Source organism: Cucumis melo, chromosome 11 (genome assembly GCF_025177605.1).
Source record: "Cucumis melo cultivar AY chromosome 11, USDA_Cmelo_AY_1.0, whole genome shotgun sequence".
NCBI lineage: Eukaryota > Viridiplantae > Streptophyta > Magnoliopsida > Cucurbitales > Cucurbitaceae > Cucumis > Cucumis melo.
The window spans coordinates 17,445,135-17,464,849 of NC_066867.1; the positions used below are offsets into that span (position 1 = coordinate 17,445,135).

The 19,715-nt window shown below is 33.8% G+C and overlaps 1 long non-coding RNA gene across 1 annotated transcript; it reads right to left on the reverse strand.

Moving 5' to 3' along the window:
- Nucleotides 1-1,056: 1,056 nt before the first annotated feature.
- Nucleotides 1,057-3,703, reverse strand: LOC127143881 (uncharacterized). Its single transcript, XR_007815445.1, has 3 exons — nucleotides 3,340-3,703; nucleotides 2,511-2,562; nucleotides 1,057-1,532 (listed from the first exon to the last, which is right to left on the reverse strand). It is a non-coding gene; the product is annotated as an uncharacterized LOC127143881 (long non-coding RNA).
- Between the last annotated feature and the right edge of the window lie 16,012 nt (nucleotides 3,704-19,715).

The following is a 19,715-nucleotide window of genomic DNA, read 5'->3' on the forward strand; positions in this document are numbered from 1 at the left end:
AAATTTGTATAATAAAGTTTATTTAAAATATAAACTTTATATTATAATGTATAACCATACATTTTATATTAATTCCCAAAGTAAATTTAAACATTTCAAATTACAACCAATATAAATAAATCTCATTACCCTTTACGAGCTATGAAGGGGACCTAATGGACGTATAGATCAAAAGCTACAACGATATGAGATTAATTGGTTAAACTCATTAACCACATTAATCAATATTCGTTAACTGTGGGTACCTTCCACTAAAGACTCGCAGCTGAACTCTTCCCACTGTAGATATATTTATTTGTCTATGGATATAGACGTATAACAACAAGTTAGTCCTTCAAAAGTGTACATAACACCAACTGGATCAAATTACCGTTTTTCCCTAGGTTACTTCTAGTCCTTAAATACAAGTGCTTCTTTAATGAACAACTTGTTTATGGTCCAACCAATATACAAAAACCCTTATCGTGCCATAAAAAGGGTAGGGTCCTTTGTTCAAGTTTCAGAGACACCATTTATGGAAACACTCATCTACTTACCCTAAAGTCGAGAAGGAGTGAATTCCATCTTCTGTGATTATGTTTCCAGCTGCCCACTCGATCTTGTCTTCAAAATGATTAGCATATTGAGTTAGTAATATAGTCACTCTCACCCGTACAAACGAAAGGACAATCCCTCACAAACAGGAGTTCATAATACATTTAGGATTAAGACTAAGTTATATAGGTCTTCCTAATGAAATAGAAACATAACTAGTTAACTGCATTACATCAGTGGTTACTGTTTCGTAGTCCGATTTTATGCAAACTCATTGCATAGGATACCCTCACTCGTATGTCACCTATGCAAGCGTGTTGGATCATTGTATCTGTATGAAATACAAAGTGAGTCGAATCCATAGTGTTACCTGGATAAGGTACTCTACCTTATCCCTATACTATAGACCCTTTAAGCTTAGGATGTTACTTTATTGGATTTAGGTTATTAAGACAAAACTAATAATATAATCAATAACACTTATTGAAATTATAATAATAACACTTTATTAATAACGGTCAATGGATTATATTTATAATCTATGAGTTTTAGGACATAAAACCAAACAAACCCCATGTCTGAAGCTTCTGAGAGAAAGTCAAGGTCAAGATAGTGCTTTAAAGAGGCAGTGTCACACCCCGTTCTAAGTTTTCCCCTCTAACCTAGATCGTGGCGTGAATTCACTCCTTAAATTCATTCCTTTCTTAAATTCATTCCTATACTTTTCAAAAATTCAAAATATCCTCGAGTGTGTCTCACCACACACTCGTCCAACATAATCCAGAGTCCCAAACAAAGTTTATATTCAACTACAAATTAGTTACAAAGGAAAAACAATCTAATAAGAGACATTACAGACTCAAATTTTCATTGTGACTACCGCTTCTTCTAATCACCCAATAATGGAATAAAATACATAAAGTATATACATGTTACAAAACGAGATACTACAATCACTGACAGGAAAGCACGACCAATGCTTGGTCCTTGACTGTTACCTGGAGGGGAGAAAACATTGAAAACGTGAGTTGAAACTCAGTGAGTGGCAATTTTGTTAAAAACTTATAAAACATACATTTAACGGTTTAGTTATAAAAGCAACACCAAAATATTAATTTAAAACATTAGAATCATATATTACCATAAACCATAAGTAAGGCCAACAAACCTGTATCCAAACCAACAATGGCAAGGCATCTAAATATACGGCCAAAGATAGCTTGCAAATAACTAAAAATCATGCGGCCAAAACTAGCTCACGCATATTTATTGCCCGACACGACAACAACCTCCATCCAATTCGATCCAACCAATCCAATCCATCCATGATAGCATACTAAGCATACGGCCCAAGGATAGCTCACACGTAATCCAATCCACAAGGAAACACGCGGCCAAACGGAGCTCACGCATACTTAACACCTACCACAGTAACAACATACCGCTTCTATGTGCACATAGAGCCACTCAACCATGGGTTAAGCTAGGCCCGAAACCATATCACAATCCTCCATCCACGTCCTCACCTAGGCTCAGGTTCTCGGATCTCCGGTCACGACCTCTTTTAGCCTCGGAATCCCCTAACAACCGTAGGTTTCGCTACAGAAACACATTCTCGTAGCCTTAAGGGTAATCACCAACATCCATAATGTCACACAGTTCAAGTTTGAAAACAAATCAAACATGGTTAGAAACACGTTTCACATATTTGGATCCTTAGCCATCAATACATACTTTTGGAACTCCTTCAAATCTAGTTATAAATCAATGAATGTTTAGAAACAAGTTGTCATCTAACTTACTTAATAAGTTTGGGTTCATCCACAGTTTCGAAATACAAAAGTTCATGGAAAACCGAAAATCACATTTGAAAACCTTTATAACACATAAATCATAAGGCAATCATATTCTAAATTTTCATACTAGAACAATTATACTAGATTTATAAAGAAAATACTAGAATTTAAGCCACTCACAATCAATTACTCGATTCCCCGGGATTTTGCGTCTTCCCTACTTCGATCTAGTCTGAAACAAGATTAAGGTTTATCAATTAACTTTACAAAGCAAGACGACACAACAATCTTCAACATACTTTATAAAGCCAACTCAAACTATTTTATGCTTCAAAGACTCCAATTTCTCTCTTCCAAGACTTAAATTGAATTATCCCTTCATGCTTTAATCTCTAAAAATTCCAACTTTGAACCCTTAGCATCACATCAATCTCTTAACGCCATAAGCACCCAAACATGAGAGAACTCACTAAAATTTATCTAAAACCATATCAAAATCACCTCAACAACACATTTCTCAAAATTTTCCAGATTCGCAACATGAACTTCAAATTATCATAACTCTTCCAATAATTAACCAAAATGAGTGTTCTTTATGTCACAATCTTCATTTTGATGTCCTCTATAAATTACATAAATGAAGGAAAATACGATTCCCAACAGATTGCTACAAAATTGGTCCGAAACAGAGAGTGTTCAAAAACGGAGTTTTCTGCTATCCCCTGACTTGTTTATGAAATTAAGCTTACTTCCAATCTTATTTGGTTCACAATTTCTTCATAAAAGTTGTAGTAAACTGAATAAGATTTCCAACCATACTAAATAGAGATCCTAATTCCACCGGTACACTCTGAAATACAAGAAAAACCAGAGACCTCCTGATTTCGTGTGAAAACACTTGCTCTGTCTTTTGTGTGAAAATTCACCCAATAAACCTCAGAATTTGCTTAAGCTCTCTTCATAAAATTTGTTCTAAAATGAAATAGATTTCAGAAAATGCAAATCTCACCTCTTAGATCTTCTTGAGAAGCTCAAATCGAAATAAAAACCAAAAGTGTGCAGCGACAGGACTTCTGTCGACCATGGGCTGCTAGACGATGGAAGAGAAGGACGGTGAGTGTAAGGGAGCGATGGAGAAATAGGAAGAGAGGACCATGGGATGAGGGAATCGGCGAGGAGAAGAAGAAGAAGAAGAAGAAGAAGAAGAAATTTGTTTTTTTGAACTTCTCTCTCGAAGAATGGAGAAGGAGAAGAAGGGAGAAATTTTTTCTTTTTTCCTTTCTCTTTTCTTTTTCTTTTTTTTTATATAAAGAAAGATGTAAAATGTCTTTTATGCCCTCCACTCAAAACAAATCTTCAACTTTGGCCTTTTCCTTAGCCTTTCCATTACCTATTAAATTTCCAAATATTTAACAAAATAAAATTGCTCCAATGATTCAACCCGTGAAGAATTTACACTTGGATTTTAAACTTGTATTTTACAACTTAAAGAATATGAATATACATATAAGGAGAATGGAATGAGGGCTTACAGGCAGCTGTGCATAAAAGGAGTAGATTTAAAAAGTGGATGGTGAAGATGTGGTCGCAGCGTTTGCTTTAGTTGAAGAAAGGAGGATGACAAAGTAAACACGAGAAGATAAGAAAAGGGAAGAAAAGGAATAGAAAGAAAAACAAGAGAGAGTAGAGCGTGAGCGTCGTACAAAATGCGACTTAGAGGAAGAACAACTAAAAATGGAGGAAATGGAAAAACAAGGGGAAAAAAACCATGAAGGATCCTCCACTCCTATCGCCGCAATGGATTTCGAGAGGATCGCGAGGATGGCTCAAGATAAAAAAAAATAAAAGGGGGTGGCATCTGGTCTCCTTAAAATAAAAGTCAAAGCGAGGAGATTTGCGAAGAGTTCGAAAATGAATTAGAAGATCTAAGTACTCTTGAGAACGAAGTGGCGAAGCCCTTAAAGAAATTGAAGAAGAAGGAGAATGTGAAGAAAAGTATGAAATATCTAATATCAAATAGTAAAGTTGCATGCACAGAAAGCAAACAACAACTTAAGAAGAAAAACAAACAATTATGCAAGTATATAGGTGATACATTTCTAACAAGTCATCCAAGTGACGTTACTCAATGCCTTAAAAGTCTATCCAAACCTATGCTTAAACGTAGTTCAAATTATCAAAAAAATTACAAATTATCGATCAAGGTTTGGGTTTAACTAAGGCACCTAGAACAAGCACATTTTAGAAAGACGCTTAAGTTTTGCTACTTGGATGCTAGACATGCTATGAAAGGATTGAAAACACCTTAGACTTGTTTTCCCCTACTTATGGATCGGGAAGGATTCCTCCTTTTTTCAAAGCCCTCGTCGAACTAGATGCTATGTTAAGAATGATAATAGAAGGTTGTCTGGTTTTACTTAGGTCAAAAGTGAAGTTTTTCCCCAAAAGTTCTGATAGTTAGGGAACCCTTACACAATTACTTGACCTACCCGACTTCTCACTTTTTTCACAACTTTTTTTTTATGCATATTGCATTCATTTTTTTTATATATTTTTAGCACTTGGTTGCCTCACCTTTTTTTTTATGTATGCATTTGCTCTTTTTGCAAGCCTCCTTTTTTTTCTTTGGTATGCAGTGTTGTAACTAGGTCTTGCTAGAACTTGTGGGCTAACTTTCTATGTATCTGAACTTAGTTTCTAGTTTGATTGCTCCTATGGAGGTGACAACAATTTTTATGAATGCCTAATCTTTTCTAAAGGATATAGTTCATTGTGGCTAGATGAGAGGTTCGTAACTCGTGTTGACAAGACAAAAGTGTTGAAGCCTTCTCAACTTCTAAAAAGAAACTCCTATCCTTTTTTAACTCTATCAAGGCTACATTTGGACTAAGTGTATCATAGACATATCATAATAACGTAACAAATAAGACATGGCTAGAAATGTATCCATGCACTTAGTGTATTATACATACAATCATTCAATCACAACATACATACCATTATCATTCAAGCATTCATGTCATAATATGGTATGGCTAAAAATGGCTTAAAAAAAGAAGTTAGCAACTCATTATTCTCAATCTATTTATAATATTCAAAATCAAAATAATATCAAAAATATGACAATTATATCAAAATGTGACAATTTACAAACCCGAGCTAGCTCGAGAGTTAAGCAGATATGCAATTTTTTAAATTTTTTTGAAAAAAGTACCTCATATTCATACATATGCAAGCTAAGCTAATTATCAAGAAACATGCTATCCACCCCCCACTTAAAATTTTGCTTTATTCTTAAAGATTTTAAAAAGAAAAGTAAAGTGAATGAGAAAGGAAATGGGAACAGTGTACTCTCCTGGATGTATCTTGATGCTTGTTTGGTGGAAAACTTGCATGGAGAAAGCATTAAATCCTTATTTGTATGCAAAGTTGGCTTTGCGTAAGATTATTCTTGAAAAAATAAAGAAAACTTTCTTAGTTTTATTGGAAAGTAAAAACTAAGAATTAAAAAGATAATGAAAAAAAAATTAAAAAGAAAGTAAACTTAACGACTGGCTTATCTCTAGGAAACACAAATTTTTGAAGTCGATTGCTCAACCGTTTATTCTTTCACCAACTCATCCAAAATCGATGATGAGTGGTTTAGTTCGTCCATTCATTTTTGTTGTTCTTGTCTTTCCTTGCTTATGCATGAAGTAGACATGGTTAGTGGAAGCAAGAATGAGACAATTTATTATATCAAAAAAAAAGTTAAGGAGGTTGAGAAGAAGAGAGTTTAGTCAATCCTCAATTCACGTAAAAGATGTACCTTTTCATTTAAAGAGTATTTTTTTTTTTTTGCAAAAATGTAATCAATGAGAGGATCATGAAATTCAGTTAAGAGGGTGATTGATAGCCTGAAACAGCTCATTCTTCTTCCCGAATGAAGTAATTACAGCCTAAATTCAACTCTAATGACTCCAATAAATTACCGACTCTTTGCAAAAAAATAAATTAAGCCATCAACAGGGCTAATTACAATAATTAATGCAAATTAACAACTTAATTTAGAGCCAAATCCAAAACTAATCCATTTTAGTTCAACCATAGCAATTTATCATATAAATTGTAAGAACACACCATATGCATATGAGTAAAACTAAGCATGCTCTGATACCACATGATGGAACAAAAAGACAACAGAGATGGCATGCACATAGGAAGATTTAGATCATGCTTTACTCTATATGCATCTAAACGATTTAGAAATTAACATGCAACTACTAAATGATGGACCTATACGAAGAGTGTAAAAGGTAAACGATGAACTTACCTTTTATAGTTCTCAACTTCTTCTTCGATCCAAAGCTTCTTCTTTGCCTGAAAATCACGAGCAAGGACAACCACTATGTTGACATACTAATCTCAAGACCAAGAACGGAGTTGTGGGACTCGTTTTGTGAAGTAAAACTTTTAGAGAGAAAGGATGGAGGTTAGGTGTATCGTTTAGGTAATTTTTTTAAGAAAACATCATACTTTTCTCATTCTTTAATGAGAAGTTTATAAATGAAAATTACATGCAAATTGCATGCAATTTATTTCATATAATCTCAACACCTAATTAATCCATTAACTCCTTGATGGAATTAGTGGCTTCTAATTCACAATAAGCTGCCACATTACCCACTAACTTTTAGTTACTTAAGAAATTAGTCAAAGGGGCAATTTGGTCATTTGACCAATTAAGTCAAAGTCAAACTTTGACTTTTCTTAGTCAAAAGTAAACTTTTGACTTTTTGCTATTTTACCCGTCTTGACTAATTCTAACCTCGTATATCCGCATTCATTTTTCTAAAATTCAAATCGTATTTGAATATAATTTCCGATCAAAGTTTTGATTTTTAAAGTCAAGAGTCAACATGTTGACTTTTACAACTTTGACCGTTTTAAAATTTTCCAAGCTTCTAAATATGAATCTATATTTATATTTATTTAAATCATATTTAAACACAAAGCTTAAAGTTTATATCTACCGACTTATATCTTATATATTTATCGGTTTGTCTCTCTTTTCTTAGTTCGAACAATTCAAGTTACTTCAACATTCTTGTTCTTAGTTGAATCCATATAAGCTAGTACGGGAACCTAATGGACCTATAGATCATGGGCTCCAACGATTTGAGATTAACTGGCTTTGGACCAAGCTTAATCAACATTCGTTAACTAGTGAGTCATTCCACTAAAGACTCATAGTTGCACTCCCCTCACTATAGATATATTTTTGTCCAACTGATATAACCATGATGAGTAAGTCGATCCTTCACAGGTTCTTCATAATCTTGGTTGGGTCAAAATACTGTTTTACCCCCGAGATTACATCTTGCTCCTTAAGACCCACTGATCCACTATTCGACAATTGGTTTAAGGTCCAACCTATAAACCTGAATCCTTCTCGGGCCAATGAGAAGGTGGGGCCCCTTGTTCAAGACTTGGATTCAATCCTTAAGGGAACAACCTATCTACTATCCCAGAAGTGGGTAGGAGTGAATTTTGTTTTGCACCCTATGTCCCTAGCTATCCACTCAGTCTTATTCCTGAAATGGGAAGCTTATTGAGTCATCGATGATGAGTTGCCCTCACCTATGCAGATCTAAGGATACTACCGAATGAATAGAAGTTCATAGTTATCTCAGGATTAAGATCAAGTTACTTAGGTCATCATAATTGAAATAGTCAGTTTATAGTTTACGGTGTTATAACTAAAAGTGATTATTTCGTGGTTCCAGTCTTATGCAAATCATTTACATAGGATGCCCCCACTCCCATGTCTCTACATGAACGATTCAGGATTACATCGTTTGTACTAACTATGGAGCGGGCCGCATCCATAGTGTTTTTTTCCAGAATAAGGCGCCCAACCTTATTCATACACTATAGACTATTTGGGTCATTAACTCGAACTTAATCTATGTTTATGTCTCTACATAAATTTCAAGTGTATTGACAAACTAAGTAAAATAGCCTCGGGATCTTAATTTATTGGTTTTAAGATTATAGCATTCAATAATAAATTTTATTGAATTAAATGACAAAGTACGAGTTTTAGGACATAAATTCCAACAGTTGTATCTTCATTATATCTACTCCAATATTCCTCGGCCTTTCATCTTCCAAACGACCTTCCTTCATTTCCTCTTCTTGTTCAATCGGGGCTTGTAAATCATTTAGCATACAAAACATATCATCTTCTTCATCAAACTACCTACTACTAGTTCCTTCATCAAAAGGGTTACTCCTAGTTTCTTCCTCAAAGTTTTTTTACCTCTAAAGCTTAATGACTCTCCATGATACACCCATTATGTGTAGTAGAGGGATATTCCAATAGTCAGTAGATGTCGTTTCACACCCTCTAATGAGTTTCAATTTAAGTTCATACATCTCTTGCATTGACACCTTATTCGTTCGTAGGCACTAACGTCAAACTTGGCAACTTCTAAATATACTCAAGGAAAAACTTATTCCTAAGTTTCATCCAACCCTTGTCCATCGTTTAAGTCCCTAAAACATAAATAGGTTTTACTAGAAATATATTTCTCTCCTCTCACATCCTAAACTTACTCCTTTGAATATACAATCTCTCAAAATTTTCACTAAAACTAACTTCAAACTATAGAGGCTACCAGAACTGTAGGATAGCCAACACAACCTAATTATTAACTATAAACAACTTCAATCTTCGCATCCTACCCACCCCTTCCAACAATGCTACCTTACAAGTTATCCTACTACCACCCCTTCAAACCCTCAGACAAATTCAAAACAAAAAAAGCTACCATAACTGCAGGATAGCCAAAACAACTCTTAACACATATTACAGAACTTTTAACACAATAATAGCCATCGCCCTCCCTCGCCCTTAAATTTTCAACCTTAATCCTTCAAAATTTCAATTCAACCCTTCCCCCTCCCCCCCCCCCTCCCCCCAAATAGCAATTCAACCATCCCCTTCAAAACTTCAATTCAACTTCCCCCACCCTCCCTTCTAATTTTCAATCCACCCCCTTCAAATCTTCAATTAAACCTCACTCCCTCCTCTTAAAATTCAACCCACACATTCAAATTTTCAACTCTCCAAACCAATTTCTCATATATCCCCCCCCAACCCACATTCAAAGTTTCAACTTCAAAAACCAAAATCTATTCCTAAACAGTATCCTAAAACTAATTGATCATTAAAATCCTAAAACTAATTTTAAAAAATAAAAACCTAAACTACTTAAACAAACTTTTCCTAAACTAACATTTTTAAGAATTTAGGATTTTAAACTTACCTTAAATAGGGATGTACGGTGGCAGATAGTAGGCTCACGGCAGCGAGGGCAACAGCAGCAACGGCTAAAAGTTTCTCCTCTATTCGTTTCACTGGCTGAACTGATTTCTTCTTCCTCTTTCTTTTGTGTTTCACATAACTGAAACATCTATTTTATAGGGGAACACCTGATGCAACACAAAAGCATCAGAAGCTCCTTACTCCCCAGCTATTCCTGACGAATCCCTAAAGGCGTCGGAATCTCCCATTTCTTTTGACGCCATTCTCGACAAACCTAAAATGGCATCGAGAGCTACCCTTACACCCGACGACGTCCCCGACGCCATGCAGGATGTGTCAAAAATCTCTATCTGACATAATTAATGTTTGAGAATTTCTGACTAGGATTTTCCAAGCATGCATGGGGTCGTCGGGATAAGTTATTATTTCTGATGCCCTACACCCAGACGTCGAAAATGTTTTCTTCTTTCCTGACGACTCTATCGCAGTGTCGAGAAAAGGTCCTTTGACCAACGTGTGAAAAGTGGCATCAGGATATGGCGTATTTCATGACGTTGTTTCTTCCGACGCCTGTGTCGAAAAAACCTTAATTTCTTGTAGTGACATTCTATTCTTTTAAGACTTTCTTAACCTTACTTTTATGTCCTTATTATCTCCTCTTATTTTGTAACGACCCAACTCCTTATACTAAGTCGAAGCCATTACTAATTTAAAAGATATATAAAATTTGTAAAATTAAGATAAAAATAAAACAAAACCTCAAAATTCTCATTTAAAAGCATAAACAAATGTGATTAGAGATAAGTATAAAAATAAAATCCTAACTCGGGCCCTATCTAATTTTAAAAAAATCAAAGAACAATTAAAGAATAAAATAAAATGCAAACTTTAAAATCTGAACTATGACATAAAGCGGAAGCAACGTATCCCTATGGCACGCCAGGGTCACTTCTGGTCAATCGGGTTGCGAGCGATCACATCGAATCACTCGAATCATATCTATGTCAATGCTAGACTGGCGATCCCGTCGGACTACACAGTCCTAAAAAGGTGGTGATCCCGAAGGACACCCATGCAAGTATGACTCTAATAAGATAAGCTAACATACACCTTAACCATAGCATCCACATAACATATCATCACGTCATCAAGTCATGTCATATCATAATGTCATATCATATCATCATGTCATATCGTATCATTATTAATTACCATGTCGTTATGCAATCTAGTTATCAATGTGCACAACTAAAAATATATACGACCTCTTAATTTCATTCGTAGGTCTAGTAGTAGAATCTCTTACCTGGAGATTTGCTCAAACGAGTTCTAACAGCAAAATCACGCTTTCCAACAGCGAAGTCCTAAATGGTTAGAAAACACCAATTTTCATAACTTAACCATCAAATGACCAAGGACCCAAGAATTTAGTTGAAATAACTTACCTGAGGTCGAGGTTGTACCGAATAAGCCCTTAACTGGAGAAATCTCACTCTCCAAAATCACTTGGTCCAAACTGCCCTTTAAGAAAAATAATTTAATTTAACCCAAAATTAAATTATTTAAGATCCAAAAATTTTAAATCTTAGTTGCGTATTCCAAAACTCAATCAAAACTTACCAAAACAGGTGAAAAAGGACCCAAAACAGGCTTGTGGCTCAAAAATGGATGGTGGCTCGGGCAGGCAGGAGGGAGTGGCTCACTGATGGATCGGGTACGGCTGGCGAAGGCTCACGCGGGTGGCTCGGCTGATGCACAGGCAGTTGGACGCTTGTGGAACAGCTGGAGGTGCGAATCGGGTTCCCGGGTTTGGGTAGGTCGATGACTAATGCTCCTGGGCTTCGACGGCGACCTGCGCGACCGACAGCTTGTCTTGCGGCGGCGAGCGACAGGCTGTGACGGAAGCAGACGACCGATGACGGCTTCCAAACAGAGGAGATCGGGTGGAGATGGCTCGGGAGTAGAGGGCGACGGCGAAGCGGCTACGACGAGGCAAAAACGGACGATGACCGACTGCGACATTCGACGGCTGAAGACTAACAGATCCGCTGCTAGGACTGCGGGTTGCGACGGAGCTAGGTGGCGACGCGGCTGAACTAGGCGGCAGCTATTGTTTTCTAAAAAGATTTAGGGTTTTTCTTTTCTTTCTCAATGAAGAAGATGATGGTTTAATGGTGCACGGATCCCAACGAACTTTTTAAAGAAAAATTAATGATATAATTATTATTATTTTTCTTTTACCTTTTCCCTAATTTACTTCAAATAAAACCACTTAATCTCTTTCTTCATTTAAACCCATCAAATAGATGCGACCTTCGTTCATTTATGTTCCCTTTCTAAACTCTTGCATTACATGTCTACCAGCTTTCGTTTGATTTGTCCCCAAACCCCATCCTACTAGAAGTGGTTCCACTTTCGTACAATCTTAATTAAATCACTAATTGGCCAAAATTTGGTTGCATTATTAGTATATATTCATAAAATATTGTTGATTGGACCATCTTCAAATGAAATTAATGTTGTTAAGCATATCGTCAAAAGCTATTTTAAACTCGAGGATTTGAGAGAAACCAACTACTTCTTGGGATTAGAGTTACCTCCTTTCAAGCAAGGCTTATTTCTCTTCCAATAAAAATATTCATTGTAAATCCTTGAAGAAATTGATTACATTGTTGTTGAGCTTGCATTATTGTGCATGGATCCAAACATCAAACTATCAAAGGATATTGTAACCTTTTTTTGTCTATGAAGAAGTCAATTGTTATAGAAGGTTAGTGTAACGCCCCAAAAATTAAGATAATTTATTGGGCGTTATTTTGAATCCATTTAATGAGAATTATTTGTTTTAGGTGGGAATTGAAATTAATTAAATATTTCTTGGATGAATATTTAATTAATTAGAGGTTTTGGCACGTGGTGTTTGTTAAGTTTTTGTTTAAATGGTAGGTTAAGAGAATTAAGTAAAGTTGTGGATTTTTAGTGTTGTTGAAGTTGAATTTAATTAAATAATTATGGATGTTATTTAATTAAATTGTGGGGTGGAAAGTTTGTTGGAGATTGAATAATTATATGTATATGTGGAAATATATATATAATTATTATGTTAAAGGAAACGATAATTATATTTGTTGAAATATAATTATTTAAGGAAAAAATAGTTGTGTTTTGGAGAAAGGATATTTATTAAAGGAGAAAAAGTAAAATAATTATATTTTGGGAAAATATAATTATTTGTAAAAGGATAATTAATTACTTTGGGGAAAGATAAACAATAATTAATTATTTGTAAAAGGATAATTACTTTGGAGAAAGATAAACAATAATTAATTATTTGTAAAAGGATAATTACTTTGGAGAAAGATAAACAATAATTAATTATTTGTAAAAGGATAATTACTTTGGAGAAAGGTAAACAATAATTAATTATTGTGGAAGATAATTAATTATTTTTGAGAAAGATAAATAATAATTAATTATTGTAGAAGATAATTAATTATTTTGGAAGAAAGGTAAATAATAATTAATTATTGTGGATGATAATTAATTATTCTGCAGAAAGATAAATCTTGATTATGGAGTGAAGTTGTTATGGTTGGTTTAAGACAATTCATGTTGTGGAAGTTATAAGTGATTTATTGGAAAAGATTTGATTGATTAAATTAATTGAGGACTTAAGTTAATTTGAGATTTTGGAGGGAAAAGTTAGTTTTTGTGGAATTGTAATTAATTGAGTATATATATATGGATATATATATATATTTAATTAATAATATGGAAAAGTGAAGTTAATTATATGATGGAATATAATTATATTTGTTTGGAAAAGAAGATAATCCATAAGGAGAGAGATGGTTGATTTGATTGGACAAAAAAGATATATATTTATTTGCAAGAGAGAATAATGGTTTAAATAAATATATATTTATTGTAGATTTTGGTGAGAGAAAAATAATAATAATAAAGAAGTATTATTATTATTACTAATAGTTATAAATGCCTAAGATTAAGGCATTGATTTAGGAAAGATAATGGGAATAAAGATATATGTATATTTTTTGGTATTATATATATATCCTAAAAGGAAAAGGAAAAGAAAATAATAATAATAAATATTATTGTTATTATATATATCCTAAAAGGAAAAGGAAAAGGAAATAATAATTATTATTATTATTGTTATTATTTGGGTCTATAAATAGATTGGAATGCTTAAGTTGGAAAATAAAGGAAAAAGAAAAAGGTTCTTCATCTTCTTCTCTAAGATAACCCTCTGCTGTCGCCGCCTCAGTTGAAGTTAAGATTGGTCTCTTTGGAAGCTTGAGGATTTAAAGTGATGAATTTTTCCATCAAGGATAAGAGAATTTTTCAACCTTCATTTGAGTAGCCTTGGTAAGCCAAAGAAATTAAATTAATATTTTATTAATTTATTTTGGATCTATTTGAGGTTTCTTTAAAGGTTCAATTGGCTAAACTTTTTAAGATCTAAATCTTGGATTTTTCCCAATCAAGGTTGAATTGGTTTCAACCCCAATTTTTAGAAAGTTAATTAATTTGGGAGAATTTTTGGGTGTTAGCCAATTGCCAATTTCATTAATTAAGATACTAAGTGTTCCTTTTATGATTAGGATCAAGTTAATTGGAGAATTTTACTGTCAACTAGGGAGTACCTTTGTTTGGCTAAAATCTCCAGGTAAGAGATTCTCCTACTAGACCTTCGAACTGAATTCAAGAGACCGCATGTAATTATGATTGTGCATTGATGGTAGCTAAAATGCATAACTTGATGCTACTAATAATGACTGTCATTGTATTGATGTTGATGATGATGACTGAGATTATTATGTTGATGATTGATGATGGCTGATGTTATGTTAATGACCGGTAGTATGTTGTTGATGACTGTTGATGATTGTTAATGCATGATATATTAATCACATGATTAAGGACGTTAAGATTAATACTCATGCCATGTTATGATGTTATGTTATGCTACATGCTATGGATATGGTGTTCTGTTAACTTTGTCTATTAGAGTCGTACCTGCATGGGTGTCCTTCGGGATCACCACCTATTTAGGACTGTGTGGTCCGACGGGACGCCAGTCTAGCATGGATATAGATATGATTCGAGTGATTCGACGGGGTCCTCGCATCCCGATTGTCTTAGTGTTACCCCCGGGTTCACTACAGACCAGCATGTCCTAGGTGCTCCCTCGGGACACCGAAGACCAGATTTTCGTTCCTACGGGAACGCATGTTGCACGTGTTCGGGAACGTGCCAGAGATTGGGTACCATTTTCAGGACTCTAATGGGAAGTTAACAGACACCTAGCGGGACTAGTAGTAGGTCCCTTACTGAGTATATGTTTATACTCACTCTTTCTATGTTTAACATTTCAGGCGAAGGTAAAGGTAGAGGAAAGCTGGCGAGCGACAGAGAAGGATCCGTGACATGCCATATGGGGACTCAGTTTTGCTTCCGCGTTTATGTTGCAGTGTTTTAATATTCCGTTTTTAATGAAAATTTATTCTTCCCTCGTTTCAAAAAAGGTGTCTCTTGTCATTGTTTCGTTTTTTAGTAACGACCTCAGCTTAGTATAAAGAGTTGGGTCGTTACAGTTGGTATCAGAGCGTCAGCTTTTAGGTTCTGTAGACTAACTTACGATGTGAGTCTTTGATTTTTGTCCCTATGGCTATTACGGTCCTTCGTCACTCGCCAGGTATGTATTTTATGATACATGATTATGAATATGCACGTGACCTTGCCTGTATTAAACTAGAACTGCATGGATGTTATGATTTAAATGGTGATGGCTTTGGTGGTAAAGTTTTAAGAAAAATGTTGCCACGTAGAGGTGCTCAAAGGGGTGATTGAGTAGGCAAAAGAGTTGGACGTGTTCAGCGTGATGAACTGCTTTGTGACTGGATATCTAAGACATTAGTTATGTTGGTGGTTTTAAAGGAAACTAAAGGCATGGTTAAGTTCAAGTATAACAAACACATTTGATGGTGTTTAGAATTGAGTTGCTGGAGAAGGAACAAAGCAAACTTTAGTGCATAGTTATTTTGGGGAGACTTCGAGAAACTGTTTTTGAGTTTACCATGAAGGATAAGTTATAGCTAGTTTAAAGTACAAGTGATGAAATAACGAATTTCTTTAGAATAACTAGCTAAGTTGATGTCATTAAAGAAAGCCAATAGTTGGACAAGAGTTTGAACTTTATCAAACAAGAAAAGAGAAATTAGTGAGTTCTAAAGATTGCTAAATGGTGGAGAATACCTTATTAAGGTTGGAAGTCCGAAGTTGGAAAATAGAACGTAGTTTTTGAAGAGTTATGAATTAAGTTTCACTTGGATAAGTGTAAAGGAAAGAAAAGTGTTTGAGAAAAGTAATATTTTGTCAAGTGAAGTAAAGCGTTGCGCAACATGAGAGTTGCACTTAGGAAAATATTATGGGAGAGTTACCAAGTTGACAAGGCTACTTAGGAACAAGAGTATGACAAGAGAGCTCGATACTCGAAATTGTTCAAGGACTAAAACTTTCGAGGACGAAAGTTTCTTAGCGAGGGAAGATTGTAACACCCCATAAATTTAAGGAACTTATTATGGGTGTTACATTAAGTGGAATTAGAAGTTAAGGAATGTATTTGGTGTTTTGTGTTAGATTAATTAAATATATATACATGGGTGTGTATATTTAATTAAAGATTTTGGAATTTGGTAGAATTTGTTATTAATTAAGACGTGAGAGCCAAGTATCCCAAGCTGTTCAAAGATTAGAACTTTCGAGGACGAAAGTTGTTAAAGGAGGGAAGATTGTAACGCCCCAAAAATTAAGATAATTTATTGGGCGTTATTTTGAATCCATTTAATGAGAATTATTTGTTTTAGGTGGGAATTGAAATTAATTAAATATTTCTTGGATGAATATTTAATTAATTAGAGGTTTTGGCACGTGGTGTTTGTTAAGTTTTTGTTTAAATGGTAGGTTAAGAGAATTAAGTAAAGTTGTGGATTTTTAGTGTTGTTGAAGTTGAATTTAATTAAATAATTATGGATGTTATTTAATTAAATTGTGGGGTGGAAAGTTTGTTGGAGATTGAATAATTATATGTATATGTGGAAATATATATATAATTATTATGTTAAAGGAAACGATAATTATATTTGTTGAAATATAATTATTTAAGGAAAAAATAGTTGTGTTTTGGAGAAAGGATATTTATTAAAGGAGAAAAAGTAAAATAATTATATTTTGGGAAAATATAATTATTTGTAAAAGGATAATTAATTACTTTGGGGAAAGATAAACAATAATTAATTATTTGTAAAAGGATAATTACTTTGGAGAAAGATAAACAATAATTAATTATTTGTAAAAGGATAATTACTTTGGAGAAAGATAAACAATAATTAATTATTTGTAAAAGGATAATTACTTTGGAGAAAGGTAAACAATAATTAATTATTGTGGAAGATAATTAATTATTTTTGAGAAAGATAAATAATAATTAATTATTGTAGAAGATAATTAATTATTTTGGAAGAAAGGTAAATAATAATTAATTATTGTGGATGATAATTAATTATTCTGCAGAAAGATAAATCTTGATTATGGAGTGAAGTTGTTATGGTTGGTTTAAGACAATTCATGTTGTGGAAGTTATAAGTGATTTATTGGAAAAGATTTGATTGATTAAATTAATTGAGGACTTAAGTTAATTTGAGATTTTGGAGGGAAAAGTTAGTTTTTGTGGAATTGTAATTAATTGAGTATATATATATGGATATATATATATATTTAATTAATAATATGGAAAAGTGAAGTTAATTATATGATGGAATATAATTATATTTGTTTGGAAAAGAAGATAATCCATAAGGAGAGAGATGGTTGATTTGATTGGACAAAAAAGATATATATTTATTTGCAAGAGAGAATAATGGTTTAAATAAATATATATTTATTGTAGATTTTGGTGAGAGAAAAATAATAATAATAAAGAAGTATTATTATTATTACTAATAGTTATAAATGCCTAAGATTAAGGCATTGATTTAGGAAAGATAATGGGAATAAAGATATATGTATATTTTTTGGTATTATATATATATCCTAAAAGGAAAAGGAAAAGAAAATAATAATAATAAATATTATTGTTATTATATATATCCTAAAAGGAAAAGGAAAAGGAAATAATAATTATTATTATTATTGTTATTATTTGGGTCTATAAATAGATTGGAATGCTTAAGTTGGAAAATAAAGGAAAAAGAAAAAGGTTCTTCATCTTCTTCTCTAAGATAACCCTCTGCTGTCGCCGCCTCAGTTGAAGTTAAGATTGGTCTCTTTGGAAGCTTGAGGATTTAAAGTGATGAATTTTTCCATCAAGGATAAGAGAATTTTTCAACCTTCATTTGAGTAGCCTTGGTAAGCCAAAGAAATTAAATTAATATTTTATTAATTTATTTTGGATCTATTTGAGGTTTCTTTAAAGGTTCAATTGGCTAAACTTTTTAAGATCTAAATCTTGGATTTTTCCCAATCAAGGTTGAATTGGTTTCAACCCCAATTTTTAGAAAGTTAATTAATTTGGGAGAATTTTTGGGTGTTAGCCAATTGCCAATTTCATTAATTAAGATACTAAGTGTTCCTTTTATGATTAGGATCAAGTTAATTGGAGAATTTTACTGTCAACTAGGGAGTACCTTTGTTTGGCTAAAATCTCCAGGTAAGAGATTCTCCTACTAGACCTTCGAACTGAATTCAAGAGACCGCATGTAATTATGATTGTGCATTGATGGTAGCTAAAATGCATAACTTGATGCTACTAATAATGACTGTCATTGTATTGATGTTGATGATGATGACTGAGATTATTATGTTGATGATTGATGATGGCTGATGTTATGTTAATGACCGGTAGTATGTTGTTGATGACTGTTGATGATTGTTAATGCATGATATATTAATCACATGATTAAGGACGTTAAGATTAATACTCATGCCATGTTATGATGTTATGTTATGCTACATGCTATGGATATGGTGTTCTGTTAACTTTGTCTATTAGAGTCGTACCTGCATGGGTGTCCTTCGGGATCACCACCTATTTAGGACTGTGTGGTCCGACGGGACGCCAGTCTAGCATGGATATAGATATGATTCGAGTGATTCGACGGGGTCCTCGCATCCCGATTGTCTTAGTGTTACCCCCGGGTTCACTACAGACCAGCATGTCCTAGGTGCTCCCTCGGGACACCGAAGACCAGATTTTCGTTCCTACGGGAACGCATGTTGCACGTGTTCGGGAACGTGCCAGAGATTGGGTACCATTTTCAGGACTCTAATGGGAAGTTAACAGACACCTAGCGGGACTAGTAGTAGGTCCCTTACTGAGTATATGTTTATACTCACTCTTTCTATGTTTAACATTTCAGGCGAAGGTAAAGGTAGAGGAAAGCTGGCGAGCGACAGAGAAGGATCCGTGACATGCCATATGGGGACTCAGTTTTGCTTCCGCGTTTATGTTGCAGTGTTTTAATATTCCGTTTTTAATGAAAATTTATTCTTCCCTCGTTTCAAAAAAGGTGTCTCTTGTCATTGTTCCCTTTTAGTAACGACCTCAGCTTAGTATAAAGAGTTGGGTCGTTACAGTTAGAGACCCTTGTTAAATAATAAATAGTTGTAAACGGTTAATGTTGTCATCTTAAATAATTTCTTGGTTATTTGTTATAACATATTGTCAGTTGGCCCAGATCGACACATTATATACTGGGCCTCTGTCATTGTAATTAAGTAAGAGGGCTTTATTTTCTCCTTAATGGATAAACCTCCTCTTTATTCAACATTCGTTACTAAAGTTACACAGCTAAGAAAGGAAATTGATCACGGGCAATGAGGAAAATATTTTTATTGGTGTAAAACATTTTTTAAGATATTGAAGTGTGTACCGGTGCATCAGACCAATATAATCCAATTTCTCTTATAGATTAATTTTATAGTATATTTTGTAATTTATTATTGGTAAATTTTCATAAATATAACAAATTGGTAAAATATTTACGGTCCATATA